This window comes from Sphaerodactylus townsendi, linkage group LG11 (genome assembly GCF_021028975.2).
Source record: "Sphaerodactylus townsendi isolate TG3544 linkage group LG11, MPM_Stown_v2.3, whole genome shotgun sequence".
Lineage (NCBI taxonomy): Eukaryota > Metazoa > Chordata > Lepidosauria > Squamata > Sphaerodactylidae > Sphaerodactylus > Sphaerodactylus townsendi.
In genome coordinates, this window is record NC_059435.1 from 15,546,854 (window position 1) to 15,564,716 (window position 17,863).

General features: G+C 48.6%; 1 protein-coding gene and 1 pseudogene across 1 annotated transcript in view; one reads left to right on the top strand and one right to left on the bottom strand.

Annotated features, from left to right (window-relative positions):
• The window catches only part of CNTNAP2 (contactin associated protein 2), a 1,428,778-nt gene that overhangs the window by 544,828 nt on the left and 866,087 nt on the right, over window positions 1-17,863 (top strand). The window lies entirely within an intron of this gene.
• LOC125441401 lies at window positions 12,664-12,781 on the bottom strand (annotated as a pseudogene).

A 17,863-nucleotide genomic window follows, 5' to 3' on the forward strand; every position in this document is an offset into this window, starting at 1 on the left:
CCCCACTCTGCTTTTGAGGTGTGGAGGCTTATCTGATGAACTAGATTAGCTCGTGCACTCCAACACATGCTAGCTGGGTGATCTTGGGCTAGTCACAGTTCTTTGGATCTCTCTCAACCCCACTTACTTCACAGGATGTTTGTTGTGAGGAGGGAAGGGAAAGGAGTTTGTAAACCCCTTTGAGTCTCCTTACAGGAGAGAAAGGAGGGTATAAATCCAGCTCCTCCTCCTCCTCCTCCTCCTCCTCCTTCTTCTTCTTCTGTATCTCAGCTTCAGTGGGAAAGTTTGCTATAGTTCCTATGATAGGGTATAAATTAGTAACTGCACCAAATCCTCTTAAAGTAGCTTGCATTTTTTGCAATTTTTTGGCGTATCTAAGAATAGGTTAGAGATGCCAGCTCCAGCTTGGGGAATACTGAAGATTTTGGGGGTGGAGCCTGAGGAGGGCGGGGTTTGGGAAGGGGAGGGAGTTCAGTGGGGTAAATTGCAATAGAGCATGGGTCTGCAACCTGCGGCTATCCAGATGTTCATGGACTACAATTCCCATCAGCCACTTCCACCATTGCCAATTGGCCATGATGGCAGGGACTGATGGGAATTGTAGTCCATGAACATCTGGAGAGCCGCAGGTTGCAGATCCCTGCAATAGAGTCTACCCTCCAAAGTGGTCATTTTCTCCAAGTGAACTGATCTGTGTCATCTGGAGATCAGTTGTAATCCCAGGATATCTCCAGCTGCCACCTGGAGGCTGGCAACCCGGAATAGGCCTTTACATATTGTAAATTCCTGCAACACACTAAAATCTTCCTCTTCTACTGGGAAATCTGAATTTCGAGGAGGAACAAGGCCTGAAGACAAATGTAGGTTCCTTTTTCTCTTAGTCATTCTGGAGGCTTTGAATTCACATTTTAATTTGCAGAGGTCTCACCTGTTCTGTTAGTTACCTGTACAATTCTTTCCTGCTTGTCTGTATGTCTGGCAAAATCCCATCCATTTGGTAAGAGCTGGTTCAAAACAGCATGATAGTAATGGGATGTAAGCTTAGGGTTGCCAACTCTGGCTTGGGAAATTCCTGGAGGTTTCAGGGCAGTGTCTGAGTAGGGCAGAGTATGGGGCAGGAAGGGAGCTCAGTGGAGATGGGGTGTCATAGTGTCCACAGTCTAAAACTACCATTTTCTCCAGAGGAACTGATCTTTGTTGTCTAGTGATGCCATCCTCCAGGTGGGACCTGGAGATCTCTTGGAATTATGACTCCTCTCCAGACAACAGAGATCAATTCCCTTAGAGAAATGAATGCTTGAGAGTATGGAATGTATGGCCTGGTGCCCAATGAGGTCCCGGTCCTCCCCTGGCTCCATCCCTAAATCTCCAGGGATTTCCAAACCTGGATTTGGCAATCTTACCCTCCATCTCCTGTGGGTGGCCAGGGGAACCTGGCAACCCTATTGTAGCATGGAGATCAGCTGTACTTTTGAGAGAAAAACAGGCCTCAATGTAAGCCCTTCCCTTCCTAGAAAATAACCTGTGTTTGCTGTGGCTTCCATGTCAATATCTGACCATGCAGAGCCGCTTATGGGCATGATTTCTTCATTTTTTGGCGTTCAACCAAGTGCTTGCATGAAGGCCCAGTTGAGTAGGTCTGGTAGAGAGAGACTTCCACCATTCCTCCACTGCAGTATTCAAATGCTTTTGGCCAGAGGCAGATTGAGATGCTAGAGCAGTCCTGGAACATGCTGAGTCAAATGGCCCCTGGGGCAGTGCTGTAGCATCTGATTGGCTTTGACCCAGGTTGAAGTTGTGATGATACTGGCTGTTGGCTTCCCTACTGAGGGAGCTGCATCATCATCATCATGATCACCACCACCACCACAACCCTGGGTCCAAACCAACCAGATTTTGCAGCACAGTAGGGGGTGTTGAGCTCAGTGTACTCCTGGATACCAGTTTCTCTCCAAGGCAGTTGTCCACCTGGAGGCGGGATTAAAGGGTCAATCTGCCCCAGTGGTGGATGAAGTTGAGCAAAGCTTGAGCCAGAGAATCATGTATGGAGTGGCATAAACCTGGAAGATTGGTGTTATATAAGGATTCTGGCACAGCGATCCTAAACAGTGACACTCTTCTAAGCACAATTCAGTTCAAAATTACACTAAATAAAAATGCTTTTGGATATGTAGGGTGTTCATAGAGTTGAAGGTTGATTATGCATAAAAGGCTTACCTCGGGGGGCTTCAGTTTGCAGTGGGCTTGTGGTGGGGTCTCCTTGCATTTCTCTGACTTTCAGGTCCTGTGCTCTCTTGCAAATCTGCCTCCTCTGGCGGTGAAGCAAAATTTAAATCCTGCTACAAGTGGTCTCACTTGCTGTGGAGAGAATTGAAAGTGGAAGCGGGGCTTGAGGAAATACACCCGTACAGGAAATCTTGCAGTGACAGACATTTCAATCAATCGAAGAACCTTTATTGGCATAACAATATTGTGGTATTATATATGCAGGTCCACTTAACTAAATAGAGGGAAACTAAAATAAAATACAAAGAAAAAAGAGGGGAAAGTTCAGATTTTGCTCCTAGAGTGCTGTTTTATATACGAATCCAAGTATTTGGCAACTGCGTCATTTGCGTCACTACTGGGGTTGTCCAACAGAAAGGAAATCTTTTGCAAGTCAGATGCATATTCTTTTTTGAGTAGCAGGGATGACAAATATTTAACTCTGGGTACATTGTAATGTGGACGATGAAGTAAAATATGGTTTATAGAATCTACACAATTCCTGTTGCAAATGCATAGCCATAGTAAGGGGTTTTAATAAATCTCCCTGTTGATACGGCTGATGGAGGGGCATTATAACGAGCAACATCATTGCTCTATGGAGACTGGGCATAGTTATTTGGTGTAAATATTGAACCCCCTTATTACCAGTGTAAGTGATGCCTAGTGCTAAAGGAGAGCAGGCCCCGGAAGCCTTTTCAAGTAGGATCTGGTGATCCTGGTCAAACAACCTTCTCTTATGCCCCCCACTACTCAGCAGACACCTTGTGCATAACTGGCCTTAGTCTTTTGCTGTCCTCAGCATGTAGGATGACTAATAAATGGAGTTCTAGGTTCACACTTGCTTTCTGAAGATGGGGAAGGGGGGCTGTGTGCCTCTTGTTTAATACCACAAAGCATCAGACAAGAGTTATTTTTTTCTCCAAAGGATCAGTCCTCCCAAGGAACACCATATTGTGGTAAAACAATCAAAAGAATGAAATAGTAGACACTCTGTCTTCGATGCACGATCACGTTGGACAATTTGTGTGCCTGGGCTTGGGTGGTTGGCCATGGCAGGCCAAACTCCACTTTAACCTATACGGAGATGTAGGGATGTTTTAATAAGATCGGTATGCATCAACTGCAAGGTGAAATACTAATGGATAAGTATCTGCCTTCCATTGATCTTCTACTTGGGCAAAGGTAAAAGTGATCAAGAAAATGGATCGGGTACCTCATGCCCTTTCTCATCAACACAGTGACAAAGCCTTACTTTGACAGTTCCTTCCTCCTGTTTCCTAAAATACGAAGCGAGGCAGCGATGAAAGGCTGGTCGTGACCCCAGCAAGAGCGAGCAAATTAAAACACCATAAGATGAGCTGAACAGACAGCACTTAACACACAAGGTGAAACAGCTAGACGCCAGTCCTGTGAACTTGCATTTAAGTAGCCATTTAATTGTCTCCAGCAGTCGTCCCATGGTGTGTAGAATCAGCAAGCAATCCAAGGTGTGGGTGCTCATGACTAAACACAGGATCATTTATGATTTCTTTAGAAAATGCATATGTCGTGTCTCCAAAGACCTGCTTACGGTAGGCTACAATACCCTTCCTCAATAGCATCCCTTCCTAGAACCAACATCAGCACAGAACAGTCCCTTATTTCTACAGCTCCGACAAAGGGTCCAAATACAGTCATATCCCTGCAACCCAGAGGGGATCCAGCAGGTTCTCACAGGTTCCTGAGAGTAGGTTACTAATTATTTGTGTGTGCCGAGAGGGGGTTACTAATTGGTGATTTTGCCATGTGATTTTTGCCTTCGTTACGCCCCTCCTCTCAGCAGTAGCGCGCAGAACTTGAAGCAGTCTAGCAGGAGGTGCACCGGCGTGCGTGGCAGCCTGTGCCTGAGTGCATTCGTTTCCCGCCCAAGGACCGGCGCAGAGGCTGTGTCCTTGCCACAGCCCTGCCCAGGAATGCCCCACACCGGAATGCCTGGTCACTCCCCCGTTGTGCCCCGCCCAGCCCCATTGGCGCTACGCCACAGTTTGAATCCCACCACCATGGGAACCTGTTACTAAAATGTTTGGATCCCACCACTGCTGCAACCCTCAGTCATTTTTGCTATTAGAGATTGTTTTGAAGATCCTGATACAAGTTGTGTTGCAGTTCTTAAAGAGTGAATAGCATTTCATACTTTGCCCTGGTAAACAGGTTCGAAAGGTGGTAGGAGCACGAACGCATCCCAGGCTGGCTGTGTGTAGAATGTTGTCATGGAAGATGCTATCGCTACAGTAAAGGGAAGTCACATATGACTGTGAAAAGCATCTTTGCCTTTTGATCTCCTGAAGGGAGGACAGGAAGCCATACAAAGGTGCCAGGATGAAACTTCAAAGGCCTAAGTTACCTCGTGGCCTGAACAGAGTTTTCCTGAGAAGGGGAAAAATAAAGGATTTTAGATTCCATCTTGAGACGTGGTCAGAGAAGCATCTCTGGGCCATGGGTTCCCGGAATAGGGACAAAGAACCAAAAGGAATGTAACCAGCTGAGCAACCTCCGTGCATTTAAGTTTTATTTCTTTTATTTCTGTTTTCCAATAAAAATCGTTGAAACCTCAGCTGGTTGGAGTTATTGGAGAAAAGAGCCCAGGTTTTACTGAAACAAGCATGGCTCTCCCAGGCTTGCTTTCATGATAAATGTGTCACGTAATATGAAATTTGCACAAATATCCATTTGTATGTAGAAATGCACAATAGCCTAGAATGACCGGAATGGCCCAGACTAGCCTTAGCTTGTCAGACTTTGGAAGCTAAGTAGGTTCAGCCCAGTTTAGTACTTGAATTGGAGACCATCGTGGAAGGCTGAGGGCACTAGGCAGAGGTAGGTAATGGCCAACCATTTCTCCTCACCTTGTGAGGTCAGTTATGACTTGATGATACACAATCACTATCATTATATACAACTTTCCAAGTCCCAAAAGGACATAGATGGAGATTGCAAATATGAAGTGTATTATATGTGGTGCGGTGGTTAAGTGCAGGTGGACTGTCATCTAAAGAACTGGGTTTGATTCCCCACTTGTCCACATGAGCGGTGGACTCTAATCTGGTGAACCAGGTTTGTTCATGTTTCTCCACTCATGATTTTATCCTCACAGCATTATTGTGAGATAGGTTAGATGTCTGACTGGCAAATTTTGTGGTGGTATTAGAACTTGAACCCAGGTCTCCTCATGTAGCTCTCTCACCAATATGCTAGCCAATGAAAGATAAGGATGCTTGGAAAATCACTGGGACTTGATTTTTCATCAGTCAGTTCTGCTGTGTCTGAATAGTCCATGTCTGTTCATCAGCTTACTTTTCACACATCTGTATAGTACTGAACAGCGCAATCAATGGTGTTTCACATACACACCTTCCCACATTGTCCAATGAGAGTTCTAGTTTCTTCCTTCCGCCCAAACCTGTTCTTAGTAAATGCTGAATGGAACATGATCATTTTAAGTGAGCGTATCAGTCCATCAGCCAGACCTTTTTTATTTATAAGCCTTGTATTTTTAAAGAAGGCTTACCATCTGGTATTTATTTAAGTTGGAGTTGTTGATTATGGAGTTGTCTGTGCGAATTTCTGCAAAATCTTATAGGATGTATAGCTCCCCTCCTTCCTTCCTTCCTTCCTTCCTTCCTTCCTTCCTTCCTTCCTTCCTTCCTTCCTTCCTTCCTTCCTTCCTTCCTTCCTTCCTTCCTTCCTTCCTTCCTTCCTTCCTTCCTTCCTTCCTTCCTTCGATTTCTAGACCATCCCTCCCCTTTCAGGGTTGCTAACAACAAAATAATTACACAATATAAAAGCAATCTAAAGCAATCCAATTTCCATAATTTACCAATTTAGTACTTCCATTTTCCTCTGCTTAGCAAGGAAAACAGTTTACAAATTTACCTAAAGTTTCATAAATTCCCTGTGCAGACAAGTTGGGTCCAGGTGGAACTAAATCCATCTGTCCCATGAACCTTGGCTTGAATTGATTTCACCTGTTGTGTAGATGCAAAATTCCCTGCAAAGCAAAGAAATAAAACTCCACTTCCCACCCTGCTATTGTTCTAATGCTGTGGTGGCGAACCTTTGGCACTCCAGATGTTATGGACTACAATTCCCATCAGCCCCTGCCAGCATGGCAATTGGCCATGCTGGCAGGGGCTGATGGGAATTGTAGTCCATAACATCTGGAGTGCCAAAGGTTCGCCACCACTATAATCTAATGCAAAGCTTTTAGGCCTGTGTCTGCCATGGGCATAGACAAGCACACCTGAGACTCAGCTCACAAGTGATCACAGCCATCAAACACCATGTGCTCATTTATCAAAACCTGCTTTCAGTGAAATTCTCAGTATTCCTAATACCAACATGATCTACCCAACTCTTGTTTTGCTGTGAGATCCCAGTGCAGTTTGTATTGATATGGAACAACCAACCAATTTCACTTTTATACTTTCACAAGCATCCCTGCCTCATCTTTGTTCTGGAAGAACACATGCCTACAGGAACTGCTTTTCTGAGTGTTAACCAAAATGTCTTGGTCCAGTGTAGTCTTTAAAGTGACTGCAAGATTGTCAGCCTTGGGAAAGTCAGTGAGGTTGGGCGACTGGTGCATGTTAAATCCCAGCTGCAGACCTTTGCTGACATGAAGGCAGCCAAACTAGATTATGGACCTGGGACGTGGCTGACATGAAGGCAGCCAGACTACATTCTGGACCTGTCACTACCACTACATCTTCCAAAACTGATGCAATGTTGACAGGTCACCAGTTAGAGGTCAAACATTTGCAACTTGTGCATATTTTGAGCATCTTCCATGGCACAGTGTTGAAGAGCATTAAGCCTTGTCCCTTGTTGGTCCAAGACCAGAATAAAAACTAGGTGGATCACATAAATAAATGGAAGAGCCGTACAAAATGCAGAAATGTGAAATTAAATACCAAAATCATATTCAGAGCATACCTTGGTTCATTATGCATGGAATGCTTACCACGGGGCTCTTCACTGTGCTGTGCGGTTGTGGTGGGGTCTCCTTGTGCCTAATCAGCCCTTGTTTCCTTACTCATCACAATATTATTTTTTTTAGTTTCAAAGATTATTAAAAGAATTTACATAATAAGTTCAAAGAGAGTGTTTAGAAGAGAAACAAAAAGTTTACATTGTATGGATTTAGCAATAACACTAAATATTATTTCCTTTTTGATACCGTGTTTCCCCAAATATAAGACAGTGTCTTATATTAATTTTTGCTCCCAAAGATGTGCTATGTCTTATTTTCAGGGGATGTCTTATTTTTCCTGTGTTCTGTTTGTCGGGCATGCTTCCAAACAAAAACTTTGCTATGTCTTACTTTTGGGGGTGCCTTATATTTCGCACTTCAGCAAAACCTCTACCATGTCTTATTTTTCAGGGATGTCTTATATTAGGGGAAACAGGGTAGTTGCTTCAAAATTAGCTTACTTGTTTAAAAAAAATTACCTTTCCCATTTTTGGGTAATTTTAGAGTTGCTGTATCAGAGTTTTCCTCCTGGCTTTTGCTGTCCTTATCTTCACTTGCCCCCTCTTGCCGTTTAATGAGTTTGGCTGTGGTAAGCCAGAATGTTTTGTTTATGGGTGTTCATGACACCTTCAGGAGAGAAAATCAGAGAAGCACAGCAGTGCTCGACAGCACTGAAGCAACACAAATCTGTTCCCAGCAAGTCTTGGGAGTAGCTTTTTGCCAAAAACAACAACAACCCAGGAGTAGTTTTGGCCAAGTCCTAGAAGTGTATGCCATTATAATAGGAATGGTTCGCTTTGTTGAAAATATGTTATCAGTCCTACTTCTCACTTCCTTGTGGATGCACAATTCATTGCTTTTGACAAACAGTTCAGATCTTCTGAAGTCCATGCACAGGATCCACAACACTGTCAGCAGTAGGCAGAGAATGCTTAGGGGCAGAGGTGGGATCCAGCAGGTTCTCGCAGGCTCCCAAGAGTAGGTTACTAATTATTTGTGTGTGCCGAGAGGGGGTTACTAATTGGTGATTTTGCCACGTGATTTTTGCCTTCCGTCAAGCATCCCTCTTCTCCGTGCCAGTAGCCTTTGCGCAGAACTTCTGAAGCAGTTCTAGCAGGAGGTGCACCGGGCGGTGTGCTTCAAATGCCTGCGCCACAAGGGTGCATTCGTTCGCCTAAGCGGACCCGGCGCGAGTGGCTGCATCTCCTTGCCACAGCCCCGCCCAGAGGAATGCAACCCTGCTCCCCGTCAGTGCCTCGGGCCATGCCCCCGTGGCCTGCCCTCGCCGCCTACTACATGCCCCTGTCGGTGCCCCTCACTTCAGCCCCATCACTGGCGCTTACACTGCACAGTTTGAATCCCACCACCATGGAAACCTGTTACTAACATTTTTGGATCCCACCACTGCTTAGAGGTGCTAACCAGTGGATTTAAACTGAAGTTGGGCAGAGCCCCTCTATGGGGAGGCACCCATAAGATCTTGGTGGGGGATTTCTTCTCCACTGATGGCCAGTGAACTTGGAGTGATTACAACTGCATTTTCCACTCCTGTTGTGGCAACTGGGCTGTTGCCTTGGGAAAAAGTATGGTGGGGTGTAGTGGTTTGGAGCAGGTGGACTCCAATCTGGAGAACCGGGTTTGTTTCCCTACTCCTCCACATGAGTGGTGAACTCTAATCTGGAGAACTACATTTGATTCTCCACTCCTCCACAGGAAACCTGCCAGGTGACCTTGGGCTAATCACAGTTCTCTTAGAACTCCGTCAGCCCCACCTACCTCACAAGGTGTCTGTGGTGGTGAGAGGAAAGGAAGGAGTTTGTAAGCTGCCTTGAGACTCCTTATGGTTGAGAAAAGCAGGGTATAAATCCAAACTCTTGTTCTTCTTCATTTGTAGAAAAAAACATTTTATTAGCATAGCATTATCATGCATGAATAGAAATATGCCTTTTCATCAAGAGTAGAGCACATGCACTAGCAGAAGGGTATTGTGGATCCAACTCCATGTGACCGTGCCACGTCTAAGACATATCAGAAGGATTGTGTGCAGGCTCAGGTGAATCAAAGTGAGTTTCTCCACATATAGGAAGGTGTGGATATGGAGGCCGCACCTGAGTGGCAGAGGCTTATCTGATGAACTAGATATGTTTCCTCACTCCTACATTCCTTCTGGGTGACCTTGGGCTAGTCTCAGTTCTTTGGAACACTCAACCCCACCTACCTCACAAGATGTCTGTTGTGGGGAGCGGAAGGGAAAGAAGTTTGTAAGCCACCTTGAGTCTACTTATAGGAGAGAAAAGTGGAATATAAATCCAAACTCTTCTTCTCCTTATAGTCAAAGGCTGTAGCAGTGTGTACCACATGTTCAGAACGTCTTGCCTCTAAATCCACTTGACTGTGGAAGAAGCTACCATTTTGAAATTGACTCGAGCTATTAACCTACAAGGTAAAAGAATACAGAATATACCTCATAAAAATGGAGAAGTTGGTTGCAAATGGGATTTTATGAACAGATGAAGACACAGTAATTGGGCAGAACGTATTGTGGTCTCATGCGCCATTAGACACTGGAGGAGTTGTAATAATGTTTTAAATGTGCAAAGATATGTCCCAATAAACTTTGCAAAAGAGTTGGTATGATTCTCCCGCAACTCTTCTGCTCTTTGCTTTCCCTAAAATGAGAATCTTAAATGCCACAGCTTTTCCCCAGATTACAGTGTATACAGATAGTATAGTGATTAGATTTACACATGACTTTCATTATAGGAAAAGGTCAGCGTATGAGCAGAATTCACTTATCTGCTGTGCTTCATCTTTTAATGTCAGACAATATTGACGTAATGAGGTAGCCGAGCTGAAAAATAATATCGTCAAATATTGGTATTTTTGATCTTTTAAGGGAGTGCCAAGAGTGGGAAACCTTAAATGGATGGAGATTTGATAGCTGGTTAACTCGGTGTCTCAAGTAATCAGTTTTCTTCTGTTAATTTATGGAATTAACATGGTTTTCCAAACTTTATAACCCCCACTGCGCGCTGCTTAAAAGCACCTCATTTAGGAATGAAAAAGTGATGCTGCAAACTGGAAAAAAATTCTAAATACCCTGGGCCTGCCTTCAAATGATGAAATAGCACAGTAAATTGCAGTTGCTGTTTTGCTTCAATTAAAGTCTACACCAAGCCTTCCCAATTAAACGTCTATTAGCTGTGCAATTCTGATCACTTTGATAAACTACAGTTATACATTTTAAAACATCCTAATTTGAGTGCTTTTTTCATACTGTCACTGGGTTGCATCTGCTGTCTCTGATATCTCAGGCTGGAAACACCGCGTGGGTGCAGGAAATGTGGAGCATCTTGAGTTTTACACCTATGAGCCCTCTAAGAGAGCCAGCGTCGTGTAGTAGTTTAGAGCAGGTGGTTGCTAATCTGGACAATCGGGTTTGATTCCCCACTCCTCCACTTGAGTGGCAGAGGCTTATCTGGTGAACCACACTCTGGTAAGCTGGTAAGCCACCTTGAATCTCCTTATAGGAGAGAAAGATGAGGTATAAATCCAAACCTCCTCCTTCATGATGCCTGTGTGAATGGTGAGAGCATTAGGTTGGCTTTAACCCTGCTTTTGGACAAAGGAAGAAAAGTTCTGTTCAGCAGGCAAAAAAATTGCTATAAGAATTATGAGACCTCCCTATATAAAAGCCCTGTGGCACATCACATTGTCAATCTTTATTATAGTCATAGACTAGCATAAGGTAAATAAAATAAAACTAAGAGGATAAGATATATTGAAACAGTAAATATATATCTAAAAAAGAAAAACAAAACTTACTGGCCAAAGGAAATTTGGAACCCCAAAAGGTATGGAAACAACAGCCCATTGTGCTGTCCTGCACACTGGCTATCTATTGGACCATCTGCCAACCCCCTCCCCTCCCAGGGTTTGATCACTGGGGCTGGGTGCCAGACGTCTTCTATTATTAATTAATTATTTATTGAAGGCTACTGCTGCTATAGTTTTAAGGTTTTGTATATTTTAATTGGCGCTATTCGATTTGTTTTATTGTATTGTTGTTTGTTGCACACCGCCCTGAGCCCTCCGGGGGTAGGGCGGTTTATCAAATCAAATAAATAAATAAAAATATAAATATAAATAAAGGAAATATGATAAAAGCATAAATATTAAAAGGCAGTAAAAGCTTCAAAATCATAAAAGAACCATAAAAAAAGAGGATAGGCAGAGAGAAACAATAACATTGGTAAATTGAAGGCTACAGCTGTCAAATCGTTAAGCCTACTTTATTGCACAGACCATCCCACTACGTACTTCAAGGGCTACCACACAGAACCTGGCGACACTGTTCTGTCAGGGTTGGTATCTGCAAGCAGCATGGAAATACAAAAATGTTCCTTGTGATCTGGGAATCTATACAGCTGCTGCAAAATAAAACTAATAGGTATATTTTTTTTTAATACTGACAATGGGAAAGCACATGTTCTATTGCTTCGGGATGCCCAGATGCCCAGAGGCATTTTCTGTCCTGGTAAGGAGTCTTCATGTAGAACATTGAGTTTGCCAGCTTCCAGGTGGGTCTTGGAACCCTGCTGGAATGATAGTTGATTTCCAGATGACGGACATCAATACCCTAGAGCAGGGGTCCCCAAACTACGGCCCGGGGGCCAAATGTGGCCCCCTGAAGGCATTTATCAGGCCCACCAGGCATGGCGGCGATGGCTCCATTCATGTGCAGTGGGGGCTCGAGGGAGAGCAGGAACCGGCCCCAACGGCTGTTGATTGCAATTACATGATGGCACCCCCAAATCTCCATGCATTTTCTGACCCAGAGTTGGAAACCTTACATGTGGCAATGCCTGCTCCGCCCTTCCCTCTCAGCTACTCCATGTGTTGTTCTCAGGCTTTCTGTTCCGCCTCACTCCCATTGGCATCAGCCAGGCTGGCGAATCGCTCGCTGGCTGCTAGGGAGGAAGAACCCAGGAAGATACCTGATCCTGGGTTAGATGGAATGCTTCATTTGGAAAGTTCTGCTTTTTTTTACAGGGGAAGGTGAAATCAAACATTTTACAATCATTTGTGCATAGGAATTTGTTCATAGTTTTTTTTTGTCCGGTCCTCCAACAGTCTGAGGGACAGTGAACTGGCCCCCTGTTTAAAAAGTTTGGGGACCCCTGCCCTAGAGCAGTGTTCTCCAACCTTTTTTTTAATTTGCATACCCCTTAGCAATCCATTTTCCTGAATTTATACCCCCATATTAGCAAACCCATTTTGTAATTGTTTGTATACGCTCAAAAATTTTGGCATGCACCCCTAAGGGGTACATGTACCCCAGGTTGGGAAAATGCCTGCTTTGGAAGTTGGACTCTGTGGCACTTCTAAGTCTACAGCACCCGGTATTCCCAGGCTGTCTCCCATCCAAGTACTAACCAGGCCCGACCTGCTTAGCTTCCGAGATCAGACGAGATCGGGCGTGTTCAGGGTGGTATGGCACTTCACTCCACCCTCCCTAGACTTCATCTGTAAATCTCCAGAAATGTCCCAGCCCGGAGTTGGCAACCTTACTGGGATGAGGGGTTATAGCATGTTGGGGAGTTGAGCAAGACTGAATGGAAAAGCTGCCTGGATGTAACCCAATGAACTTCAATCGATTCTCTATGCCACACGACACAATTGAAGGTACAGGGCATCCATTTGTCAACTTAAGAAAATATCTTCAGGGCTCAGAAAATGTATCAGTGCTCCAATTTCATGGAAAGCTGTAATGTTATTATTTGAATTTTGAAATTTCCCTTCAGCATTTGAAAATTAATTTAGTTGGCACCTCTGGATCAGTCAGCATCCAATGAGACAGCCCAACACAAAATGCTAAAATGCATCCTGAATAACAGCCCCATCTCATTGGCTGGGTGCCGGGCTGGGTGCCCCACAGCTGCATTGGCCCGCTGCTCCTGGTGGCATGGGGAGGCTACAAACACTTAAAAGTCTCCCCGTGCTGGAAAGCCCCCATTGGGCTTTGCTGCAGATGGTGAGACCCCCTTCGCTCAATAATCACACCACAACGACAGGCTGGAAAGGAATGGGCCGCAGCCCGTTTATTAAACATCAAACATATCAACAAGAACTATTTACATCAGAGCTGGGCGGCAAACGGGTCGCACATCACATCCCAATGACATGGGAAACTGGTGGGAAGGGAAGCCCCAGAGATAACACTCCTACTTGCTTCCACACTTCCCGCCCATGCTGAGGAGACGGGCACCGGCTGAGCACCAAGGCCGCCCCACAGCCCGTCTTCCTCCTGTGCTTGCTGGGGTGTCGGGCACCGGCTAAGCCCATGGCCGCCTGTTGGCCCAACCCAACCCCACTCCCTAGGGTGTTGGGCAGCGGCCCGGCCTGCCGGCCTGCCAGCCTGCCCGCCCCACCCCCCGGCCCTACCACAGGGCGCAAGCCTGGGAGCCCCAGCCGGAAGGCTCGTTCTCTCCCCAGATGTGCGACACCGTTGCAAACCCGCCACGAGCTGCCCACCCTCGCAGCTCACCGCCCAAGCTCCTCAAGCCTGAGCCTGTCTCTACCTTAACCATCGACTAAGAGTAAACTGAACTGACTGAAGCCACAAGTCCATGCCCCATTGGGACAGGAGGACACCATCCGGCTGGAAAAGGTCCATAACGTCCCGGGTGATTTTGGAGTGTTCTGCCACCGCTCCCCTGAGGGAAAGCACCACCTTGGCAGCCGCCTTGTTTACTTTCCTGCAGGCCCTGTCCACTGCAGAGTTCGCTCCGCTCCAATGGGCCAACTGCAACATCTTGAACCAGACCAAGGTCATACCAGGCCGATGCCACAGCAAAGCTCCTGAGCGTGAAGTGGCCACTGCAAAAGCGCGGGTCAAGGCCCGACCACTGGCAGGGAGATCCTCCTCCCCCAGGTGGATGACCAGGAGGTCAGGCGTGGCCAGTTGAAAAAATGTACTCTATGATGCTTGGGCTCCAGCTCATGCCAAAGCATGTGCCCCTGCCCCATCAAGGCAATTCTTATGTAAGCCCCAAGTCCGAGATGCCGTCCCCCCATTATTCGGAATAGCAAGCGTAGTCCCCAACTCTGTTGGCGAGGCTGTGCCCCACAACCCACACCTACCCGATAGACAGTCACGGCGTCCCTGGAGGCACTGAGGAGGGAAATCAACAGGTCAGATGGCCAGGCGGATGTATGCCCGAAAGGCCCCCGACCGCCACCTGCCCAGGTTGCGGATGTCCTCAGGGGCCCTGCCCTCTTGTGCCTTGGTCATGGCGGCCCCTGACCTAAGCGAGTGCAAGCGAAACTCAGCGGCTGGTAGCCCGGCCAGACCCAAGCATGCCCTGAACACCACCAGCATTTGGAACCTGCCTGGTGAGGGGGGGACCCATCCCTCGTACACCAGGAGCATGCCACCCACGCGAGGCCTGTGCGGTAGCCACTCCAATAAGGGGGGGGGAGGGGCAGGTGGCATCACCAGTGAGAGGCGGCATGGTGACCCAGGCCCCACGGCCCTCTTGGCCGGTTTTTGAATGGGCCAGCCATGCGTAGACCATGTCCCCGGTGGGTGAGGTGCTCCATTTGCAGCGCGGTGCTGGAAGGTGCGATCCCCCCGGTAAGGGCGACCAGTTCACCAGGCCTGAAGGCCCGTGGTGTGCCAGGTGGCGGCTGAGAGAAGAGCAAAGCTCATGGTGCGAAGCGCACACCTGCCTAAGCACTCGAGTAACCACCCTCAGCACTTCCCTTGGTGACTGGAAGCCTGAGGTCCCTCTGCCTGGGCCCCACCCACCGCCGCGCGGCCACTAGGCGGCGGACTGCGAAAGCCTTGGCAGCAGATGCGTCAGGGAAACCCGAAACCCTGCAATAAAAGGCGATGCCCGCCAGGTGCACCCCCATGGTGCTGGTGCATCCCCTGCCCATGGAGCCGGACCAGATACTTGAGGAGGAGGCCAGTGTCCACCCCGCCGCATGACCGGACACCCGGAGGTCGCCGGTGGGATTCAGGAAGTGGCGCCGCGGCTCCGTCGTACTGCCTACACGTGGCCGGTGCCAACGAGTTCAAAACACCTGTGATAGCGTCACCGTTGCCAAAGGTTCCCAGAGAGGGGCGCCCGGCACTGTCGCCCGGGGAACAGCTCCGCTTGGGGCCAGGCGCCGGAAGCGATCCCACCTGCTGGCGAGATAAAGAAGCGTCAGCTTAATCTCATTCTGGCAAACCTGGGCGAAAGCAGCTTTGAAAGAGATATTATAAGTGAGGCAGGTGAGAACCAAATTACTTGAACCAAGCGCGATGACCCGCGCCGATTTGCTCGACTGTCTGTTCACCACGCATACCACTGCCTGGTTGTCGCACCAGAAAAGCACCCTTTTGTTAAGCCAGAGGTTGTGCCAAATGTGCACCGCCACCAGGATGGGAAACAGCTCCAAAAGGTGAGATCCCTGGTGATACCCTGCGCGTGCCACTCTGGGGGCCAAAGGCCCTGCGCCCACTGACCCTGAAAGTACACACCAAAACCAAAGGCCCCAGAGGCATCAGAGTGCACCTGCAACTCCAGGCCAGGTTCCAAAGATGACTGCCACAGAGAGATGCCGTTGAAGCTTCGGATGAAGGACAGCCAGACCCGCAGGTCTTCTTTCATGCCCCAGGAGACCCTGATGTGATGGTCAGGGGACTTGCAGCCCGCCAAGGACCTCGCCAACCCGAGGGCAGAAGGCCCTACCTGGAGCCACCACTACGGAAGGCAGAAATTGGGGGTGGCCAAGTAAGGTTTTCACCAGGCGCACCCTGCATTACCGGAGGAGGAGAACGGACTTGAGCAGAGTGAGGAAAGGGCTGTAAGTTTGTCCGCTGGGAGCGATGACGTACCCTGGGAGCAAATTGTCCCGGTGGATGCGGGTAGCTGAGGGGGGGGGGGGGGGGGGGGCAGTGGAAGGCCCCTCCGTCTTGTTGAGAGCCAAGGGAACCCCTAGCTCAGCTGACGGGGCCTGAAAGGCCACGGAAACAAGATCACACTCCCTGGTGCCCCGCCTGCCGATGAACAAGAAATCGTCAAGATAATGAGTCACCAGCCTGGAGGGCACCCTCTGCCTGAAAGCCCATTCGAGGAAAGTGCTGAAAGTCTCAAAAGCAGCACAGGCGAAAGAGCAGCCCATGGGCATGGCCTTATCCACGTACCAATTTCCTTGGAAGTGGATGCCCAGCAGCTTGAAATCGAGGGGGGAAATGGGCAGGATCCGGAAGGCGGACTGAATGTCGCACTTTGCCAGGGAGCCGCCTGCCTGATGAAAAGGATGGCCTCGTCCAGGGTGGCATACCGGACCGAGCAAACCTCAGGATCAATGAAATGGTTCACGGAATCGCCCCGGGGGTGGGAGAGGTGTTGAATTAGGCGAAACTCCCCCGGGGCTTTCTTTGGCACAACGCCAATGGGAGAAACCCTGAGGTTAGGGAGGGGCGGGTGGCTAAAAGGGCCAGGAATGCAGCCGGCCCTGACTTCCTTGTTAAGCTTGTCAGCCACCATGCCAGGGAGATCACGGACTGATTTTAAATTGCTCGCTTGGTAAGTCCTCCTCGGGCCTTGGTAGGGGATACGGAAACCGGAGGAGAAGCCATCCCCCAGCATACACGCAGCCCTCCTATCGGGATACCGCTGCAGCCACTCCAACAGCACCCCGAGCTGAAGCGGGTGTAGGAGCCAAAGACTGCAGCTGAGCGGGCAACTCAGTGTTTGCGTAGGGAGGCGGGAGCGCTGCCCACAACCACCCGGCTTCTTTTAGGGAGGGCCCGGCGGCGGGCGACTGGAGCCTGCCGAAAAGGGGAAGGCGACCCGGCGGCTTGGAGACGCCGACGACCCTGCCTGTGGCTGTCGGAACAGTTGAAGATAGCGTGCTCAAATCACCGTTTTGGCTGCTGGCAAAGCGTACTCTGTTGAATTCCCAGCACAGCCTCTTTGCCCCCGCCCACCCCAGGTAGGCTCTGCCGGGTTTCCCTGGGACGGATGGTTCCACCGCCCCTCCCGCTGGCAGCCTGGACCCGCGACCATCAGAAAAGTTTGGTGGTGAATGAGATCTAGCGGAAGTAGCGCTTGTGCGAAGCATTTCCTGCCGGATGGCTTACCGTCGTAAGCGATGGCCGCGAGTATCCCTGACCAGCGCCCGAGCCACGCCTTTTATGCGCCATGTGGGCCGCCAGGTGCCAAGCCTGCAGAGGGTATGCGGCCCCGATGAGGGCCAGGAATTCAGTGAAACCCTGCAATGGTGTTGAAATTCCGGCTTTCGGCTGCCGCCGGGTCGCTTCGGCTTTTTGTCGGCCTTCCACCCGACAGGCCCAACTCCCCTCCGCTGCCAGGAACTTAAAGATGTCCGCATTAATACCCATCCAGCGCCAGCTCCCGGAGACTTCCTGGGAAGGTGGGACCCGGGTGGGTTGCAGCGATGCGTCTTGGGCGAGACCAGGGGATGATGCTTCTCCACCCCGATACGCCTGCGCTTTACGAAGCCACAGTGGGAAAGCGGGCACCCCCTCCCCGCGCACCCAAAATTCCCCGGTAGCCTGCGCGTCAAAGC